This window comes from Lichenostomus cassidix, chromosome 7 (genome assembly GCF_008360975.1).
Source record: "Lichenostomus cassidix isolate B80296 chromosome 7, HeHo_3.0, whole genome shotgun sequence".
NCBI classification, from domain to species: domain Eukaryota; kingdom Metazoa; phylum Chordata; class Aves; order Passeriformes; family Meliphagidae; genus Lichenostomus; species Lichenostomus cassidix.
This window is the reverse complement of record NC_139488.1, coordinates 7,952,550-7,973,288: the sequence shown is the minus strand read 5'-3', so window position 1 is coordinate 7,973,288 and position 20,739 is coordinate 7,952,550. Positions and strand designations below refer to the sequence as shown.

General features: G+C 45.2%; 1 long non-coding RNA gene across 1 annotated transcript in view; it reads right to left on the bottom strand.

Annotated features, from left to right (window-relative positions):
- Positions 1–1,014: 1,014 nt before the first annotated feature.
- The window catches only part of LOC146434474 (uncharacterized), a 30,083-nt gene continuing 10,358 nt past the window's right edge, over positions 1,015–20,739 (bottom strand). Inside the window, exons 3-4 of the long non-coding RNA XR_014853400.1 lie at positions 3,091–3,190; positions 1,015–2,860 (exon numbers count right to left, since the gene is read on the bottom strand). This is a non-coding gene — a long non-coding RNA (uncharacterized LOC146434474). The remainder of the gene's footprint in view (positions 2,861–3,090; positions 3,191–20,739) is intronic.

Below are 20,739 nucleotides of genomic sequence, written 5' to 3'. Positions count from 1 at the left end.
GAAAACGTGGAGTGATCCCTTAAACTGCCCCATTGCCATGGCTGATAGAACAGACAAATGCTTCAAGTTGAAGGATGAGGGCAGTTCCAGTGGGACACCAGGCTCTGACAGACCTCTGCCTTCCAAAGTGAGCCGAGTCCCTTGTTTCACACACACAAGGTTCACACAGGACAGTTGGCACTGGGGACTTGTCTGAAGTGGCTCAGAAGCCCTTCAAATATCAGCAAGGTGAGCCCTTTCCGATCAGTTTTAGCCAGAGGAGGCAACATTTCAAAAGGCTTTGCAAATGCCTTCTTTTGCCAGCCCTGTCTCTGCTAGGAGTGATTCCTGCAGTCCATGAGTCTGTCCCATGGCACCCCTGTGGCAGTAGCATGTTCCCCTAGAGATGAGAAGGATCTCATGGCTCCTTCCACTGCAGGAAGGGTTTTGCTTCCCACCTCTTGTCCCGTGCCTGGGGGAGGTATGCAGACACACCACATCACCCTGTCTGCTGCCTGGCTCCACAGAGCCTTAATGGGCTGGAAGTTCAGCCTTGTTCTTGCATCATCTAATGCTGACCTTCAAAAGAAAAATAGGGGATTTATATCCAGGAAGCAGGCTTTGAAAATTTAATTTGGTTTGGATTCACTTTTTGAGATAGGGATTTGTGTTTCTTTTCTATTTTCTTTTTTTTTTTTTTTTCCTGTAGCAGTGTAGGCTTCTTTCTGAAAAATTTTTGGTTGTCTTAACAATATGGACTTCTACCTTTCTCAAATCTTAATAAGCAATAAGGTGTGTTAAAGGTGGAAAAAAACCTGGCTGTCCCACAGGTGTGTTCCCTAGGTAGGGGAACCACTCTGTTGACACAGCCACGGAACTGGATGAAGATACCATGACCCCCACCCTTCCCAAGGCTGTCACCAGCCCTGCTCGCTGGCCTCCCAGCAGTGCTGTGTGTGACGGCTGCATTCCTGTCAAGCAGACAGCATGCCTGCCCTTCACTAGCAACAGAGGCAGCTACAACACCTGGTGGAGGGAAGGGGTGTGGTGCTGGGATGAATAATTGCGGGGATATCAGCCCTTCCCTGGGTGCTGTGCAAACAAGGCAGCCATGCTGCCAGGGATGTGGCTCACAGCTAACAGGCACCAGGCACCGAGCAAGCTCCTATCTGCAGAAGAGCATGTAGACACAGCCTCGCTTGTTTAGCTCTGTGTTAACAGCGAAAAACAAATCCTAAGTGGACTAAACAAATCTCATCGTGGCAAAGTGCTTCATCAATTACTAATTCAGCCTCTGGCAGACTAATAGGGAATAAAGCTGTTTACCTCAGAGTATGACACATTTTTCTTTCTTGCCTTCTCCCTGTGGCACCTGTAGATAGATTCTGCTGTGCAAAGCTTTGTGTCAGTGACTAATGAGGAACAGTTGCTGCAGATTCCTATAAGCTGCATATTATCATTGCTATTTAAGACATGAGGAAAAGACCTAAGAATCATCCACCTGGGCCAAAAAGGGTCAGCAGGTAAAAAAATGTTCTTTCAGAACATCAAACCTAATGATGCAGCACATTTCACGTGCCACCAACAAGAAGTTTTGTACCACAGCTTTTGCATTCTCACTTCCACTTTCTGACTATATATAACAACAATATCCCTGTCCAGGAGGGATAACAAAGGAAATTGTTCCTTCTGAAAGCCATGAATAGATGTGAAATAAAATGGGTACTCCAAGTGGTCCTTTGGCATGAGCACCTCTAGGAAGGTACTGTTTGAAACCAAGTTGTAGTTTGGGATCTTTTAAAAGAGGAATTAAAAAGCCTTACTCACAGTGATAATATGTTTGTTGGAGCCATTTGAGTGCATCCTGTGTTGTTGCCCCATGTTGTGTGTGGGTGTGGAAGGGAATGGAAAAATAAACAGAGTACAGTGAAAGCTTCCTAGGGCTTCCCAGCTCTTGAACTTGCTGATAACAGACAGTTTAGGGACACGAGTTCCCAGATACTCCTGAGTAATCCATGCAGGACAGTGCAGAATAGGACAATGCAGTCACTGAGTTACGGGGAAACAGGCATTGCACATTGAATTCAAACACAACCTAAAGGCACATGCTCAGGGGGGGCAGCATGGCTGAGTGACGTGGCCATGGCACAACAGGGACAGAGCTGGTGTGGGCAGTGCACACAGGACAGAGCCAGCCAGCTCCTTATGATCCCACAGCAACCCTGGGCACAAAAGCTGTGCAACAAGCTCTCAGGTTACCAGTGCACGTCAGCAGCCTCAGACCAGCTGGGTGAACATTCCCTCCTGCCATCCTATGCCTACCCAGAGGTTAACCTTTAGAGGCCTCATTTGTGTCTCCAGGAGCTCCTCCAAGAAAATAGCGCCAGTGGAGTAGGCACCAGGCACTCAAAGGGGATTTTACCCACACAAAACAATCTGTATGCATTGTCTTGGTGAATGCAGCTTCACTTTAGGAAAGAGCACTGTGATTCCTCTCTGGCACTGCTGGGGAAATGGTTATCCCAAGTAATCAGATGCCTTCACTGTTTTCATTTAAAGGGGTTTGCCAACTGGGTGCATTTCCACTGCTGTAAAACTAGTACTACAGGAAATAACTATTGTTTCTGTTCTGTTGGGTCTCCTTGGCCAATAAAAAGCATTAGTAAAATATAAGGTAATGTCTTCATGTAGCAAGTCACTCCATTCCCTTCCTGTTGCTATTAGATATGTACAAAGGAGAGCTAAACATTTGGTTCTTGTATGGACTACTTTTTTATGTGTTTTTTACTATGAAGATAGCAGTGCTGCCAAGAATACTTCTTGTTGAGGTTATACTTAAAGCTTTTCTGGGAGTCATCTTTGCTGCAGAGTGGTATTCTTTCTGCAAAAGAATAATTAATTATTCTAATTAAGCTTAACAAGCAAACACAAATAAGGTCTTATATAGCCAGAGAACCAAAAACTCCAGTTTATTCAGCTTGCAGTTATATTATGTATTGATGCCATAGTTTCATTATGTTCCCCAGGCAAGCCAGACAATACTGAAATCTTAGCACACAAGAAAATTATTTTGTATTAGCAAGATTTCCTTACTGATAAAATGAATAGTACCTTATACTTGTTTAGCATCTTCCATAGACACTTCCACAGGAGGCACATCATCTGCTTGTTGTCATGTAGTCATCCATCTCTTATGACTGAGCTTCAGCTGCTGTGATGCAGAATTGAGAGACATCAACACCTTGATAACACAGTTCAGTAACCCCCTAAACTATATCCTGATTCTCATCAGATGCCTTCTAAAAGAAGATACGTACTGACACACATCATGAATAGTTTTGTACAGGTTTTCCATATTCAGGCTTGTTTTTATCTTGTGTTATATCAAGAGATTTTAAAAGGTTCTTATAAACCAGGCTTTAACCAGATGTTAATTTCAGAAGCTTGATGGCACTGTTCTGGTTTCGAAAGCCAGCTCTATATTGGAACTATAATGAAACTTGTAAATGTATATATATATTAAGAAACCTCCCCATGGCATTTGTCAGCCTAGCTACCAAGGGGAAATCACAGCCAGAGATGTGCATCTAACCATCCCTGTACATCTGCAATTCACAGGGACTGTGGGGCAGTACCAAGATCTCATTGCTGATTTGAGTTTGTTTGTTTAGTCTGTCAGAAACCTTCTTGGTACAGCACCTGTCATGATGCCCCAGGAAAGCAAACTGAATTCCCAGCAGTGGGAGCCACCCCTGCAGTTCCCCCCAGCCTTCTCTGAAGCCTGCAGGGCAAGGGAGCTCCCTCCTGATGGCCTCCCTGCATGCCTGTGGAACCATAGTGTCATTTCCCTTCTTGCTGTTTAATTTTCCAAAATGTCTCTGTGCCAACACAACTGGGTTTGTTTTTTTCCAGCCAGATAAGACTTTTCCTATGACAATGTGTTCACATCCCTTGAGTTTGGAACTGTGATCTTTATATACATTTACTCCAGTCAATATTGCTATATTTCTGAACAGGAATATCAGTAAATCCTAAAGAAGGTTAAAAATCCCAACCACTATTGTATTAGCCATTCCATATTCTCTCTCCCAAATTTTTATCCTTTACCTCTGCAGTCCCTGAGTCAGGTGGTCACTACTCCAGAGAACACACATCTCAGCTTTGCAGCTTTCCTTAATTAGCAGGTGGCAGAGCAACACATAATTAGCAATGAGTGTTGTCTGTTTTCAGCCAAATGATGCACCTGTGGAGGGTGCAGGGAACTCACGTGGAGCATATGTCACACAAGCCACTCTATGCTGGCATTACGACCACGCAGGCTCTTCCTGGGAGAGCTCACCAGGTTACCCAACACCTCAGCAGAGAGGTGTGAGACACTCAGAGCATCATTTTGATAGCCACCCTCTAATTTCATGGCCTGGATTTGGCATGAAAAAATCCATGGGCTGCAAATCACAGCTCAGGAGAAGTGCTATATCAGAAAACCCAGGCCTTGTGTCAACCATCCATCCCCTCATCCAAGTAGCAAAACTCGTAACATTGACAGGAGTCCCATGGCTAAAGGTGTATCCTGCAACTGAAATCAGCAGTGGTTGCTGATGCAAAACACTTGCTTTCTTTTATGTCAAGACCCAAGAGTGGGAAATACTCATTTTTACTACAGCATGAGCAAAGCTATGTAAAAAAAACCCCAGTTTCAAGTCCATGGTAATTTAATCAGATTTCTTCAGTTTGTCAAATGGAATAAAAAAAACCAACCCCAAACAGTTGATTTTGGTTCAACTTGGCACTAACAGGTACCTACCCAAGCTGCCAGAGTACTTCATAGGAACTACAGTTAAATTATTTCATGTCCCTATACTTCTGCATAGAGCATGTTCCCCCATTTAATTTTCCATCCCACTGTCTTCCCTCACCAATGACAAGGCCTCATGTGGTTTCCTTGGCTACAACACAGCACAGGAGTCACTGCCCTGCTGGAAGTGTTGGCCACGGAGAAGAATTGAGAACACAAGGTATCCCAGCCACCAGTTCCCATGGACACTGTTGCAGCTCAGGCAGGGGACCTCTCTTCCTGGCTGACCTGGCAAACACGGCCTCAGCATTGCAGAGCCATGATCTTTTTCAGCAAAAAAACGCTGTCTCTCCTGGGGGGGAAATAGGTGTCAAAGTACCAGAGCTCTCCATGGGACAAAATTTGTTTGTCCTCTGAACAAACTCTCCTGCCAAAAGACCACTCAGCCTTGCCCAGAGAAGGTCAGCAGGGAGTGATAGCTGCCCTGTACATGGCCCTGCCAGCAGCAAAAGGGACAGGCATGAGCAATGACCAGCAAAGCGAGGTAAAAAACCAAACCCCAAACACAATCTGACACCGAATGCCAGAACACCATCAGTGGAGCTTCCCTGGCCTTCATTCTCAGGCCTGACAGTTTTGCACAAATGCTGCTGGCCTGTGCACTGCACGGCGGTGTCCCCAGGACTGCATGTCCCCCACGACACAGCTGTGCTGGTCCAGCACACACCTGAAGCCAGCAACCAAAGGGTTCAATCTGCTCTCAGGGGGATCACTCATTTGAAGAATCAGGCACTAGATACTAGGTAGCTTCCACAGCTGGTAATTAAAGCAATTTGGACATCCAAAGGGCAGCTCTCTTGGCAAAGTGCAGCAGCTCCTGGCAGCCAGCCCTCCCAGCTCTCCTGCATCCTGCTGTTGCCATGGCAGCACACAGGATGTGCACCTCAGTGCTTATTAGGCTCCAAGAAGCATTTCCCATGTGAGTTGGGCTGCACAATCACAGGCACATAACTGTTAAGCCATCATGGTATGAAAATTAGCAATGGCCACAATTACACAAAACTTGAAAAGCTGGAAGGAAGAGCGCTCATCTTTGTGCATTGGCTGTCCCCATTTAAGGCTTTATCTCTTGACTTGCAAAACACTCCAATAAGCAGCGTCTGCTACTTGGGGACAGCAGGTAAACAGACATCCTTTTTGTTTGACAAAGGAGCTCTCCTCCCTTTCCTTTCCTGTTACTGTAATTTCTTTCATATTTACCCCACATGCAGTGTTTATTCTGCAGTTAGAAAGGAAATACATCTGCTGTGGCTGTTCTAGCAAACCCCTGGAATTGCCAGCAGCAAATGTAAACTCCAGTGTGACCTCTTGGGTCTGTAAAGCCTGTTGCCCTCAATCGTACTCTGCTGTTTTAGTTTTTTAGGATTCCACAGATGCCAAGATTAATCTTAGTTTACATTAAGTACAGGCAGGTCAAAGACATTCCACTGAAGCCAAGAGAACTACATGCACGAGTAGGGCCTACTTGCAGAGAAAGGATTACTGGTAGAAATAAGGATTAAAAGACTGAAGCCATCGGACTGTAAGTCTCTTTTGCTGCGTCAGGTCTTGATTATGTAAACTGGCCACTGGAGCTGAAAGACTCCCAGGATGACGTTGTCTGGAGATCACAGCCCCACCTACATTCCCCCAGGGTTAGGCTTGGGGCTTTTAAAGTTTTTCTCAGTTTGGAGTACACCCAAGCCTAATTACAACAGGGATTGGGTGCTGCCAAGAGCACAGAAGCTGCTCAAAATGTCTTCATACTCTAATATTGCAGAAGTGTCTTGGTGAAGCTGAGCAGTTGGTCTAGGCTCTGGCTCCCCGCAGAGGGGAGAGTTAAGGAGTGAGGCAGTGACAGGTAGTGACATAGCACACATGGCAGTGACTGTTTCAGGGCTGTCACAGCACCCTGCACCAGGACAGAGTGTGCACTAGCTGGCTGGCACCAGGGTCCTCCAAAGCACACAGGGGACACGTCCTTTGACAAGGTCACTAACAGGTGCAGGGTGACCCAGAGCATTCACCTCAGACATTTGCAGCAGAGGGGGAGCACTGCCATATTGAGTCAATGTCACACAGCCACTACTTTGGACCAATGACTTGGCTACAGTCTGGGATGCTGCCCTGCCTCCTGCTTGTTAGCTGGGGCACAGGGAGTTTGGCCCAGACCACAGCCTGAGAGTGTGAGACAGAGTGGCTCTGATCTCTTTCTTTCTTTCTTTCATTCCTAATTTCAACTACAAGCAAGTCTGCCTTTTACAATGCATCAGTCACCAGTGAAGTCAGTGATCTTCTGTATAGTGGTGGACATCAGAGCCCTGATGTCTCTGCTGGTTGGGAGCTACCTCTGGGTAGGACTGTTCTGCACGCGTTGCCTCGGTCCTGGTTTCTCTGGCCATGCACAATGCTTCTAGGGAGGACCTGGTAAAGACTGCTGTTCTGGCAGGAGCCACAACCTCTGTGGGACAGGGAGGGGCAATGGGGAAAAGGTCCACACAGGGACACAGCTGAGAGCCTTTTCCTAGGAGCCTCCAGCAACAGCAGCCTTTCAAACCCCCACATATGTGCAAGCCGATATTTCAATGCCTGCGGGTTGCTATGGACAACCAAAGATCTCTAAACTGTTGCAGAGCAGAGCCCCAACACTCTGTACACTGCAGCAACACTTGGCATTTCTGTTACCAAGAGCTTCATGTTGGAAAGTAAGGAATACTGTCATCACTTTTCAACTGAAGATGCAGAAGGTCTGATCACTGTGAGGTGAAACTGATCCTTCAGGTAACCCCCACCAATTTAAATGCTCTAACACCTGAAATCACCTCCTCAAACATGCAGCCCCTTCAGATAACCTGCACAACAGTGTGGGCAAATGATATGGAGCCAAGTCACTGGGATGAGAGCCAGCTCTAGAGAATGACAGGGAGTTAATGGGGGGAAAGGTCCGTGGAGTCAAGTTTCCCCATGTGTATAATCCTGGCTGCAGAGAAGCTGCAGGTGTGTGTAGAGAGCAGCCTCTGCACACAGCACTGCACACCTGACCCGCAGGTGGGATCTGTCCTTGCCAAGGGCTCACCACAGCAAGTTCCCTGGCCACCCCTTCCCTTGGGAAGATGAGTGTCCCTCCCAGCTGAACAGAGGCATTGCAGGGCTGCTCTGACATGACTGCACACACAGCAAGGGCTGTACATAGAGCCATGATGAGGAAGACAGGGACAGGGGTGCAGAGCCTCTATAACCCCCAGCCATCCTGCTGGCATCCGCCATGCATTGCGCATCCTCACCTCAAATGGTTTCAGGAATGAAGAAAACACACCCACAAGTTCTTTCTTTGGATCTATCTCATGAACATTAACGCAGTGTTATTAACGCTATGCCTTCTGGATGCAGGGGTGCTGTTGCCTGCAGTAACAGGAGGGGAAACAAGGTAGAGCAAAATGAAGTGATCTGCCAGTATCGTGCGAGAGGTCTGTGGCAGAGCTGTGGCAGACTAGGGTCTCCAAAGCCTGCTGAAATCATTGCAGTTTCTGTTTGGACCAAGATGACCATGAAATGTTGTTACCCCCATTTTAAGAGGGTGAAAATGCCTGTACAGTCTGCAGTCACAGTTACTTACCCCCTGCAACCTCATGCTATAAGCACAGAAATACACTTTCATTTGCTCCAAAATGAAAACTGTGATACAAAATTATGCAGAATAGTTAATAAAAGTACAATGTCTGAACCATTATTTGGTTTGGCACAGGGAAAATGTCAAGGAAATAGATCTAGGAGTAGATTTTGCTTATCCTACTCCATCTATACTGAATGTGTGACCTCCTCTCTTTTAACAGATCTGCAAAGTGCCACCTAATTTATCTTCCCACCGACACAGGCACAGAGAGCACACCTCCGTGATTAATGGAGTTCTACACCCTAGGAGTTGGTTACATTGCAGCAGACAATGAGAAATTTGATTACCACTAATACAGTATTGACACAAATGTCAATGCTCTAAGACATGCAGTATCATTTTGAATCAAGGATCCCTTTCATCATTGTTATTTTTGTTTGCTTCTTCCATTTTAATAAGCTGTTTCTCTGTGTATTACCCAAATACTCCAGACTAAAACTACCTGGGGACAATTTAGTTTTTATGTAACACTTCATTAAGTAGGAGGCACTTTTAACAAAAAGGTGTTTGTGCTCACATAGCCCTGTTATCCTTTAAATACACAATACTCCAACTGAAAACTGTGGTCAGCTGATGCCTTTACCTTAGTGATAAGTAATCTGTTGTTTTATCAAAGTCAAATATAGCAGGAAGTGGAAATAATGGCTTTTTCTTTTTTGTCTCTGGAGAATTGTACTGATCAAATCACGCAAATCTAGACCAGTCAAAAATTAAATTAAGCCTGGCAATCACGTCATGCAGCCAAACAACCAAGGCAGTCAGATCCACAGGTGGGATCTCTTCTTGCAAATGGCCCACACAGCATGAGCAGAGAGGCTGCAGCTGGCCAAGGCTTGTGTTTCCCTGGCCACCCTCCTTCCCAGCTGGGCAGAGGCACAACAGGGCTACCCTGCTGGCTTGTCTGCAGGAGCAGTGAGAGGCTGAAGGGCTTTGGTCTCAAAAGTCTTCACCAGTTCTGGATTTCTTTGGCCAGGTTGCTGGTTTTGGACTGTGGTGCCTGACCTGGGGCTTAGCTCCTGCCTCCTGCTTCTGGTTTGGCTGATGGAAATGGATCCATGGAGAAACCCAGTTACCCTCAAAAAGCAATCATTAAACTTCCATATCTTCAAGAAGGAATTACCTTAGCTTCTGACACAAAAATTCAGTAAGGCCTGGAGAAATAGGCAGGGTGGGAGAAGAAGCAGAGTTTCTTGGGACAAGGGCTCTTAGTGGAACCCATGCAACCATTAAAGTTCTTAAACTCAGCATGGAGGTGCACAAGAAGTTATACCAAGCCTTGAAGGTGATCTCATTTCTATCCAGAACCTAGAGCAGAGAGAAGGGAGCAGGAGGCAGGGGAGACACAAGCCTTATGACCAAGTGGCAAAATTCACACATCACTTTAAACTCTATACCTGTGCTCCAAGAAATGAAATCAGAGCCCAGGCAAAATAAACACAACAGAGCTTACCTGGGAAAAATCTGACTGGAAATCAGCAAAATCAAAGCACTTTAAGAGCTAAAGAAATTTTAAAATAATCTCTCCGTACTTTTTATTGATATATTAAAAGTTTGAAGTCTTTAAAATAATTTGTAACCACCTGAATAAAGTATGAGATAAAAATGCACTGTGAGGCTGTTAAGTAATCTCCTAGTCTCTATACTGCTGCAGGATGCCCTAGGGTGGCATCTGCATCCAACCTCCTTGGAGTAATGCACTGAGGTACTGTCCAGAGGGGGTGTGAAAGGAGGACACACAAGCTCAAACTGACAGAAAAAAAACCTCCCACAGCACACTGAAATAATGTTTCTGCTGCTCATGCTGCCAGTATCAACTCTGTTAACCATCTTCTTTTCTTCTTTGGACATTATGGCCTCTGACTTGTTTCATTTGATAAACATGTTACACCTTCTGGTCAGCAATTACTTACAGCCATTTCTTTCTTCGTCAAAACCTAGACATTCTCTCAACCCAGTGTTATCATAGATTTACTGTTTACTGGTAACAGCATATTTAAAATCTAAAAAGAAGGAACTGAGTCACAAAGAACAATTTGATACTACATTCAGGCTTGGGAAAGAGTCAATTCTATAAATCAGGAATAAAGTCCAATAGAATATAGAGAAAAAGGCTTCTTCCAAGTCTGCCTAGGTGCTCTCCAGCACAGGACAGCTGTGCTCTTCACCACCTACTAAGCATTCCCAGATCATATTCCAACTCCCAGAACATTAAAAGGGAGATGACAAAGATCACTACACAAATAGCTGATCATTAGTTCAATCTATCAAACAACCAGAGACAAGAACTACAATTACACCAGTGAATATAAAAATTGTATGGAAATGCCATCCTTTTCACACCGCAGGCTATGAAACAGGCAACAGCTGTGACAAGGAAAAACATTCCCTTTCTCATCACTGGAGATTTTAAAAACCGAGTTAGACAAGAACCTGCCCGGTGGAGGCAAAGCCAGTCCTGCCCTGGGGCAAAGGGGTAGCCTGAATGACTTAGAAAATGTTAATCCGAGCCCTGTTTGCCACAGTCGTGCATGTGCAACACTTCCCCACTGCAGTACTGACTGTCCAGAAGTCTGTGTCTGCTGGCAGATGAGATCATGGTTACTACAGTAACCATGCTGGTTTTCTTTTCTAAGAGAGAGACAGAGGAGGTTTTTTTCCTCAAACTGTAAGTATGTTCAACTCACATGCTTGAAAGCCTGTGCTGCTGCCAGGCTCTGCCGACTAGCCTTGAACCAGACAGTAACAGCAAAGTTTGGTCTGTGTGTGGGTACTGGTGGCAACTTCAGTACAGAGCTACAGAGCTGAGCACTGCTCTCCCAAGGGGAGGGAAAACAAATTTTTTCGGGGGGAAAAAAAAATTAAAAAATGCCCCCATAAATCTCCTCCCTCCAGATTTTAAACCTTCAGGTTTTAAAAATGGCAAATTAAAACCTAAGTGAAAGAGGTACAGAGATAGGATAACCAAGAGCATTAAGGGTTCTCCTGGGCAGGCTGGGAACAAGCTTGGTGGGAGACTGGGAATTGCTGTGCACCCTGTAAATCAGAGACATGGACTGCCCTGTGCAGTGTACATGTACTGTGTGGGTGGCATGTTCCTAAGTCACTGGGACTGCTCTACAACTCCAGTTGCACGTGTAAGTAACCCTCCCACTTGCCCATACCCTTCGAATCTAAGTGGGAGAGCTTGATCTAGCACATTTATCCTTATTTGCTTTAAACATTTCTCCACTGCTTTACATTTGCTTTCTATAACAGAGAAATAAATTACATTCTTCCTTTGGTAACCTACTAGCCCTCTATTGGTGCTCATATTGCTGACAGGGATAGTCTCTAATGCTCCTAATCCTCCAGTCCTTATTTCGGGAGTCATTACTTGGGAAAAACTCATTTAGAATCATCAAACTTGGCCTGAAATTGAGCTGATGGAGACTTTATTCACCCCACATGAGCATCAAATGCTCATCAGTAAGAGCAAAGGCTTTCTAAACTGGCCCTTACTATGCAAGTGGGACTTCACACCTCCCATCCCAGCACTGATCAACAGCAGAGATCATCCCATGGATACTTCCATTGCCAAGTAAGTCTTAAATTTTTGTGAATTTATTGATGCCTGGTTTTATGCCTTGTATCCCATTTTCATTGCCATATATAAGACTTGGGGCTTTTTCTGCCCCTTCTATGCAAGTCTTCCACTGGGATGCGTTTCTTTGTACTGGGCACATCTAACAGAAGCACAGTCCCCTTTTCCCCAGCACATAGTTTCCCATCCTATTATATTTATGTCTCTGCTTGACTTTCTCTGCCAGCACATTTGTTGTGAGAATAACAGCCCTTGGGGGCAGGTAGTTCTTATATTTCCTTCATGCCTAAAATAATTGTACCTACTTATTAAAAACCTCACTGACAGTATGATACAATAACCTTTGTGATTTATTTATCTTTCAGTGAGCTTTAGAGAGAGCTACTGCCTCTTTTCCAACTTTGTGCTGTATAGTCCATCATCAAATGCAGTGCTGCGCTCTGATGTTTGCAACATCCTACAACAAGAAATTGGTCTTTGAATTACATTTATTCTACCCTTATCTAGTTGATTTACTGGTTCCTCAAATATTTGCTTCTTTATACTATCTTAATTGAAGATTCCTTCTGCCTATATTTCCTTTCACTGCTATTCTACAGAGAGCAACATTCTCCAAACAGCACGTTTATGCTGTCGTCCCCATCTTCTGTGTACACCACCATTCCTACTTTTTTCCCATCGCTTTAGCCTTTAAAAAACTCCAAGCAAAAGATTTCAAGGGTATCAAAACCAGCTGGATTCTAGGAGGCATTTTTCCTTTTCCCCAAGGAAGGCCTGCCTTCTGAAGGCACAAGCAAAACATTTATGGACAGTAAGGAACCTCCTTAAGATCCCTTGTCCTTGTCTTTTTCTTGCCCAGTATTTTTCTGATAACTTGGCATGCAAGGCAGAAGGTGCTGCTGATTCCAGACCTCTGCCCTGCAGTGTCTCAGCTCTCACAGAGCCCAGCTTGGGAAGTGGGAAGAGTCCCAGCAGACTGGAACAGCAGAGCCAAGGTTTTTCCAGACAGACAATGAAGCTTTGCTAGCTCAGCCCTGCTATCAGTTGGATCTGTACCTGTGAATGAAAAGCAGATGAAAAGATGTACAAATTTAATCTGTTGGATGATGTTTGTTTTTTCAATCAGGTAACTGGAGTAGAGGATCTCTCATCACAGAGCAGACTAACAACCCAAAAGTGTAAGGAGTAGCAGAAAGCAAAACAGAAAAGGAACAGTTTCTTCCAGAAAAATACCAAACAGAAAAGGCAATTCTTAAATATATTAGAGGCAGACACATATGGGGCTGGTACAGCTCAGGGACAACGACTAAGAACTTCACCTTATGCTCTCTCCTGCACCATACCAACCTCTTACATAAAGTAGTATTTATTGGCAAGGATTTACACAAATTAATTCTAAGCATTCCTTTGACTGATTTAATCCTTCTAGGTTTTTGTATCTTTCACTGTTTATTGTCAAAAGAGAGAAGGGACAGGGAGCACCTGATTATCTCCTCACAATATCACAGTGTGTGGTACGGCACGTGATGGTACTCCTTATTCTTTTCTAGTACCTGTTAAAGTTTCCCAGGGCTACTAACACATTTGCAACCAAATTTTGAAGCCTCCTTTAAAAAAAAAATCATCCAGAACTATGTCTTGTTGGATTTTTTAATTACCTCCAGAGAAGGCAACTAATAATGACCACAAATAGGAAAGCTTTGCCTGAAGTTGCTAATAATATTCTATCATCTTATCTTTAAATTCTTTTTTGTGGATTAGAGATGTTAATAATTATGAATCCCCCCAGCTTCATTTTATCTAGTACAGTAACATAATCAAAATCATCCTACTCTAAACTCTCTGTAGCAAATCCTTTTTTTAAAGCCCTTGTTCAACGTTCTCCCTCATTTTAATTTCCTTTGCTGCTGCTTATTATGCTAAAGCCTGGCATCTGAAAACTGAACTGTAGCATTAAGTGCTTTTTCAGCACAGACCATACCTATTCTTTCTGGTTATTAATGCTGTAAGTATATTTTTAAACACCAGGCTGCCTGCAGTGAAATGCCTTGCATTCCCATTGTGTTACTGTAAATACCATTATTATGAAGAAATGATTGACTTTGTTTAACGCACTGTTCAAACAGTCTGCAGAGATGTCTGTGGTGCCAGTGTCATTCTCTTGCTTTAATTATAATTTTAATCATCCATGATCTTCCATTTGTTTGTGCAGGAAGATAATTATTTTTTTCCATCACAAAGCACTGAAACAATGTCTTAAGTATTATTATTTTTTATTATTGATTTGCACTACACTCCTGCTCACTCACTCCACTAGATCCTCTGTTTCCAATGCTGCTCCTACAAACCCACCATCCAATGGTACATCCTAAAATGGCATGCTGCATCCTAAACTCCATCTAATTTCTTCTGTTTCCTGCCCTTTGCATATAACCAGGGTATTTGATGACCTGTTTAGGTTTGGACTCGCTATGCCCACCTGTAGGGCAGTGGAACAGTTCAGTACAACTCACAGCTCTGGGAAGTCTCAAACCCCTTTCCTTGCCCTGTGGCAAATAACCTCCATCAGATGTCCTTCCCAGCCTGTGGCAGACTACAGCCTGGAGATGTAAGAGCAAGGAGCCCAATCTCCTGTGACGTGTCTGCCTTTAACACTATGCCCATACTATCTTTGGCAGGTGGATCCAGGAGGACTTGCTCTGCTCTGCCACCCGGACACACTGTTGTCCCATGATGTGGCACCAGTCCTGAGACAGCAGATGGTCCCTGTTTGGGGCAATGCACCTCTCATCACACAGAGAGCTCACCTCAGGCTGCAACAGAGCACACAGGGCTCAGTTGTGAAGGACCAATGTGTTGCTCAGTTCCTGAGGTCACTTCAAGCCCACTGGAAGCTCATCCTGACCACAGCCATCATGCCCAGAGGTGCTCAGGTGATTGTCAATGCCTTGCAGCAGGTGGGGAATCTACCTTTTTAAGCAAGCTTATGCTAATATAAGGTTATAGCTTTATTTCTGATTGAATACCCAGGCATGCAAGGGGAAACACTGAAGCCCTATTAGCAGCTGCCCTCTGTGAAGCAGAAGACCCTGTAGCAGCATACTGTCTGTAATTATAAGCCGCTGAACTGTGGAATGTCAAAAATAGCAGAAAACACTGGGTTTGTAGGATTTGCTGTATTAGTTCCTCAGAAGGAGATTCACTGATAGGTTTTGACAAAAGCTGTCTTCCCCTGAATATAAATGTCAGGCTGCAATCAGCAGATCCCTGCTAGCACAGACGTACGGGGGCAGGCAGACGGCCGCTGGGTTCACTGCAAAGGCACAGGGAAGGAATCTGCAGCAGCTCTGGGCTGGGACTGGGGGCTCAGTGTTCCCAGTGCCTGTCCTCATGTGCCACACACAAACAGGTGTGTGCTCATCTGACTTTGAGAGCACCTTCAGGCACATTAAAAATCAGCCTGACAAGAGCATGCCTCAAGTCTGAATGCAGAAAATCTGGAAAATGCCTTAAAACTAGTGCTGGGCTGACTGAGCCTTCTGCTCCCCACAGCCTTAACTCTAGCAGGGACATGAAGGATTCCCTGGCCCTTTCCCAAACCTCTGCTGCAGCAGACTCCCTGGCAAGCTGCACCTGGGCAAGGGAAGCATGACTGATTGTAGGGAGCAATAGTAGAGCTGCAGAGCCTGACCCCCCAGCCTGCTCAGCCACCTGCAAGAAGTACCAGCTCACCTGCTTGTGTTCATCTGAGAAGTCAGGAAAAAATAACTCCTCACCTGATTATCCTCATCAGTCTTTGGATGCCTGTGCACACTAGAGAGCCTGCAGGTCATCTCCAGGAGCCAGAAAAATTATTTAAAAACAATTAAAGAGAGGCTCAGGCTGTGATGCTGAGTTTATTTTTAAAAAAAATAATCCCTAAGCATGGCAGGTATTTGGGTATTGATTGTTAGTTCATGTTCACATCTGGAAATGCGGCAAATTTCTGTTACTTTTCTGCTCCTGTAATTTCAATGAACAGGTGTTAGACGTGCTGCGGTGTCACTTGATATTCTGCTTTTCTGCTTTTATCTGTTTTTATCTGTGGGTTTCTTAGCTCGGTGTGAAGGGCTTCTCATCCTCCAGCAGGCTGCTGGCAGCTGCCTGCCCTCTCCTGGCAGCCTGGGGCTGCAGAGAAGGGACTTGCCCTTCAGGAGTCGGTTTCATGCAGAGACAGTGACCCAGAGCAGATCCACACAAAGGTTCTCACAGGCTGCAGTGCATCCTGGAGTTTTCCAGTGATCGATTAATCTTGCAATGTGAACTGTACCAGAATACTATATTTTCAAATGTTCCTGAAATAACCTAAATATTACAGCAACTGTAAAGCACAGAAAGGTAGAAGCAGAGCAAGGGGAGAGGGGCTTTTTTGGTCAGTAGCTCTTGTATTTTACATCCAACAACAAATAACATACCCGTTTCCAGAACAGCTGTACCGCTGATGTAAATACACCAAGTCAAGTACACCCACCAGAGGTAAATATGCTCACCAGATAGCTACAAAGAAAGCATTAAGCTGGGGCTAAACACACTGAATTTGTCTTCACATGTCTGACATGGGAAGCAGGCACCCGAGCAACCTGAAAAAAAAGCAGAAGCTGCAGGTGGAATAAAGAGCTCACTGCCACCAAAACCTGGGGCAAGGTTGTGGGGTCTCAATCTGCCCTCTTAAATGTCTGTTCCCATTCTTCTTACAGGCCCCCTTATGTACTGGAAGGCTGCAACAAGGTCTTTCCAAAGCCTTCTTTTCTCCAGGCTGAACAATCCCAGCTCTCTTACCCTGTCCTCATAGGAGAGGTGTTCCATACTTCAGACTCTCTTAGTGGCTCTCTCTAACTTTCAGGCTTCCTCTGAGAGGCTGTTCTCTAGCATTCCTTCCAAGTGACAGCAAAGCTGAATCAGATGTGACTTAGAGAGATGACTATTAGCTTCCTAACAGTCCTGCCATTCCTTTTAAAGGCCACCCAGAACAATCATCTCCTTTTCTTCGCCTAGGTGGAAGACTAATTAGCACCTAAACCACCAACGTGTATGCTGAGAGCAATGCTGTGGTTCTGAGAGCCGCGCACTCCTCAGCTTCCATCTCACACTGCCTATCCAAAGAGATGAAATCATTCTCACTACATGGTTGAATTCACACATCATCCTCAATCAGTTTGACTTCTCATGGCTATTGCCAGGGAACAGCCTGTGCATCTTGACTCACACTAGGGCCAGAGCAGAAAGAAGCTGATGTAGAACAACCCTTGTCTATCTTTTGCATTGCCCTGTCTTTGTTTGCATAGAATAGCATGGCTTGGGTTGGAAGGGCCTTAAAAATCACCTAGTTTTAACCTCCCTGTTATGGACAGAGCACCTTCCACTAGACCAGGCTGCTCAAAGCCCCATCCAACCTGGCCTTGGACACCTCCAGGGATAGGACACCCACAGCTTCTCTGGACAACTTGTGCCAGTGTCTCACCACCCTCAGAGGGAGGAATTTCTTTCTAATGTCTAGTGTAAACCTGCTCCCTTTTCTGCAGAGGTTGTGCTTTTGCATTAAAAACTGTATTCCTTTTAACATTGCTCAGCTGGATTTAGCACTGTATAAAATGATTATTGCCTTAAAAATAATTGTACAAAAAGCAGCAGCAGCTGACGCTTAGGAGTGATTTGTCATCCTCTTTTCTCCCCTGCAAGACATGAATTAAAAGCCAATTCAGGCACAGGTAAAAGGCTAACACCAGTTCCCCAGCAGGGAGAGGAGGGAATGCTCACCTAGAGCTAGGGGAGGACAGGGGCAGTTGTGGGGATGGAGCAGAGCACCACTTTCATACTCTCACCCTGCCTTCTGCATTTTGCCCACTCCAGCCCAGCAGCATCATCCCCTCACCTGCTCCTGCTCTGGGGGCTGACACCTGAGGAGACAGTGGTGATAAGCTCCTACTACTGCTGCCAAGCCACTTAGCTTCACAGAATCTCGTTTACCAGCCCTCCACAGGGGTCCAGCACAGGTTGAGGGGCAGGCAGCAATGTCTGGAGCCAGAACTGCCATTCCTGCAGCCCTGCTCTGCGCTGAGCTCCCACACTCTTCAGGGAGAAGACTCAGCCTCAAGTCACTGAGCTCTTTCTTTCATATAAGACTGCCCACAGCCTCAGGAAACGAGAAACCTATATGAAATATTACGTGTCAGAACTTGAATAGGGTTCAGCTGGCTGAGGACAAGCTTCAGAGCCTGCTCCAAAGTCTGTGCAGCTGATGGTAATGCAGAGACTCGCCCTGACTTCAGGGAGATGAATCCCAAGGGAAGAGCAGGTTGATCACTGACTTGCTTGCTGTGCAGCACAGGCTGAGAAAGGGAGTTGTAGCACAAATCTCTGGCGCATCAAGTTACAAGTGAGTCCCCTGATGCTGCAGATGCTACAGGAAAGGTGAGCATGAGGTCTGGGTCTCCCAGGGTTTCTGGTTGTTTGGATTTTGCTAGAAGCTGCTGTTACACAGAGACTTCTTTGCTGATCTGCTTTTGCCCAAGTGTTTGTGCTTCAGAGTCACTTAATTCAGTTAACAAACAAATTCCAAACTCACACAAAGTCTTGGCATTTCAGAGCATTCCCATGCTCATCTATATCCTCCTTGCTAATATTTGCCCATTTCCTTCCCTCTGTCCCCAGCCACTTCCCTGCTATCAAAGCTTTCTCGTCACATTCTTTCCTTAGGCTCTAGGCTCACAAACAAGCAGCATCCTTTCTTGTTGCCCCCGCAGAATACCAGGATATAAAGGACAAACTGCAGTGCTGATACAAATATCAAATTAGCAACAACAAACAGGAGCAAAACCCTTCATGTACAAGTTTTCATGGGGAAGCCCAGGGACAAAACACCACCATGTGTTTCTCATCCCACACACCTTGCCAGGCTTTGTTAACAGTCACTGTTTTTCCAGCCCCTGAGCACTCTGACTCTCAGTTGTACATTGAAGGCAGAGAATAGCAAAGCAGGTCACACAGCATCAGGACACAGGCTGGGCAGGGCAAGGACTTCCATCATTCAAATTCTAATAATTATGTAAGTGGAGGCTCTCTGCTGGGGTTGGCTAAGGAGGTACACAAAATGAAAAAACCCCTGTTCACAGAATATTATTCAAGCTAGCCTAACATCTGTTACATTTTAAGTAGGTGCTTAAAGAAGGTTGTCAGGCCACACAGTTGCTCTTTATTAAAATCCTGTAGGTCAATAGGGGAATAACTACCCTTTATTGAATAGATAAATTATACATACTAACAAAAATTCATCATAACTGAAAAGTGAGGGGCTCTTTTCTCCAGCTCTCACAATATCTTTTAGCATACTGTGTAATACAGAGTGCGTGTGGTTTCCATTATGGAAAAAATGGTTTGTTGACTGTGACAGGCTGCAATTAAACTCTAATACAAAGCAGGGCCAGTGTAAAACTTGGTGTTCATGCACTGTGCATCACAATGGGATCTCAGTCTTGTTGCCTGTTCCTTCTGCCTCCCATAATGACCATCATTAACAGCAAGACTGGGTAAAAGCTTTTTCTTTGCATGCAGTCGGCCTACGTATTCCATAAAGAGGAAGTGATGTTACACTGACCCTACCAAACATCAGTGGAGCTAAGAAATGAGCTTCCCTCTGACATTGTATTAGATCATGACCTGGGCCATGCAGAAATTCAAAATAGGGAAGAAATTACAAGGTCACACTGGAGAAAACTCAACTTAGCTGTGTGTTTCCTGGACTGGAGGGAGATATTTGCATACTTGGGTGCAAGAGGCAGCAGCAGCCAACACAGAAGATGTTAAAAGAGACCTGCATGTGGAAGGAAACATGAGTGCACTGGGTGTTATCTAAGCAGGGCAATTCTGATCTCTTCTGAAGAGCTGCTGAGGAAGCTGTCAAGGAAAGGACTCTGAGGGGCTGTCACAGCACCTGTGCTAGTGAACAGTCCCTGTGACAGAGCCATGTGGTGGCAGGGTGAAAGCTCTGGTAGGTCGTTTCCATCCCTGGCTTTCTTCGCTTTCCTCTGCAAGCAGCTCCCATTCAGATGCTGCGATAAAGCAGGTTTCTCATTTGCATTTTCCAAAACACGCTGATGGTTTGTTTGCTTTTATAAAATTCTTTCCTATGACCTTGGCTGGAGAGAGCCCTCAAACTACTTCTGCTATTTGACGTGAGCACTCAAAAGAGGACATTTTGGCAGTTCTCAGCCCATGCATGTCTGTGGCAGATAGCCCATGGCTCCCAGGTTTCAGGTCGAGGAACTCAGCCTTTCAAGCAAGCCAGTTTGATATAAAAAAAGCCCCACAGTATAGATAGGAAGCAGAACATTGCATGTGTTTAATTACTGTTTCTCTGCTGCCCCAACAAGTAAGAGTGATGCTAAATGATCTGCGGGCTGTCACCCTCCTGCCCCGACTGTGTGTTCTGAAGGGTTGATTTCACACTCGGGGGGCACATGGCACAGGAAGAAACAAAGACCCTTATTTTTTCCAAGGCGGTGACTGAGTGCTTGTGAAAGCCCAAGCAGCAGCTTGTTACAGCCTCTGTCAGTGACAATGCTGCCAGACATCCACGAGAGACAAGCAAACATCTGAAAGATCTGCAGAAAATAAAGCCAATCACCAAGGCTAGGA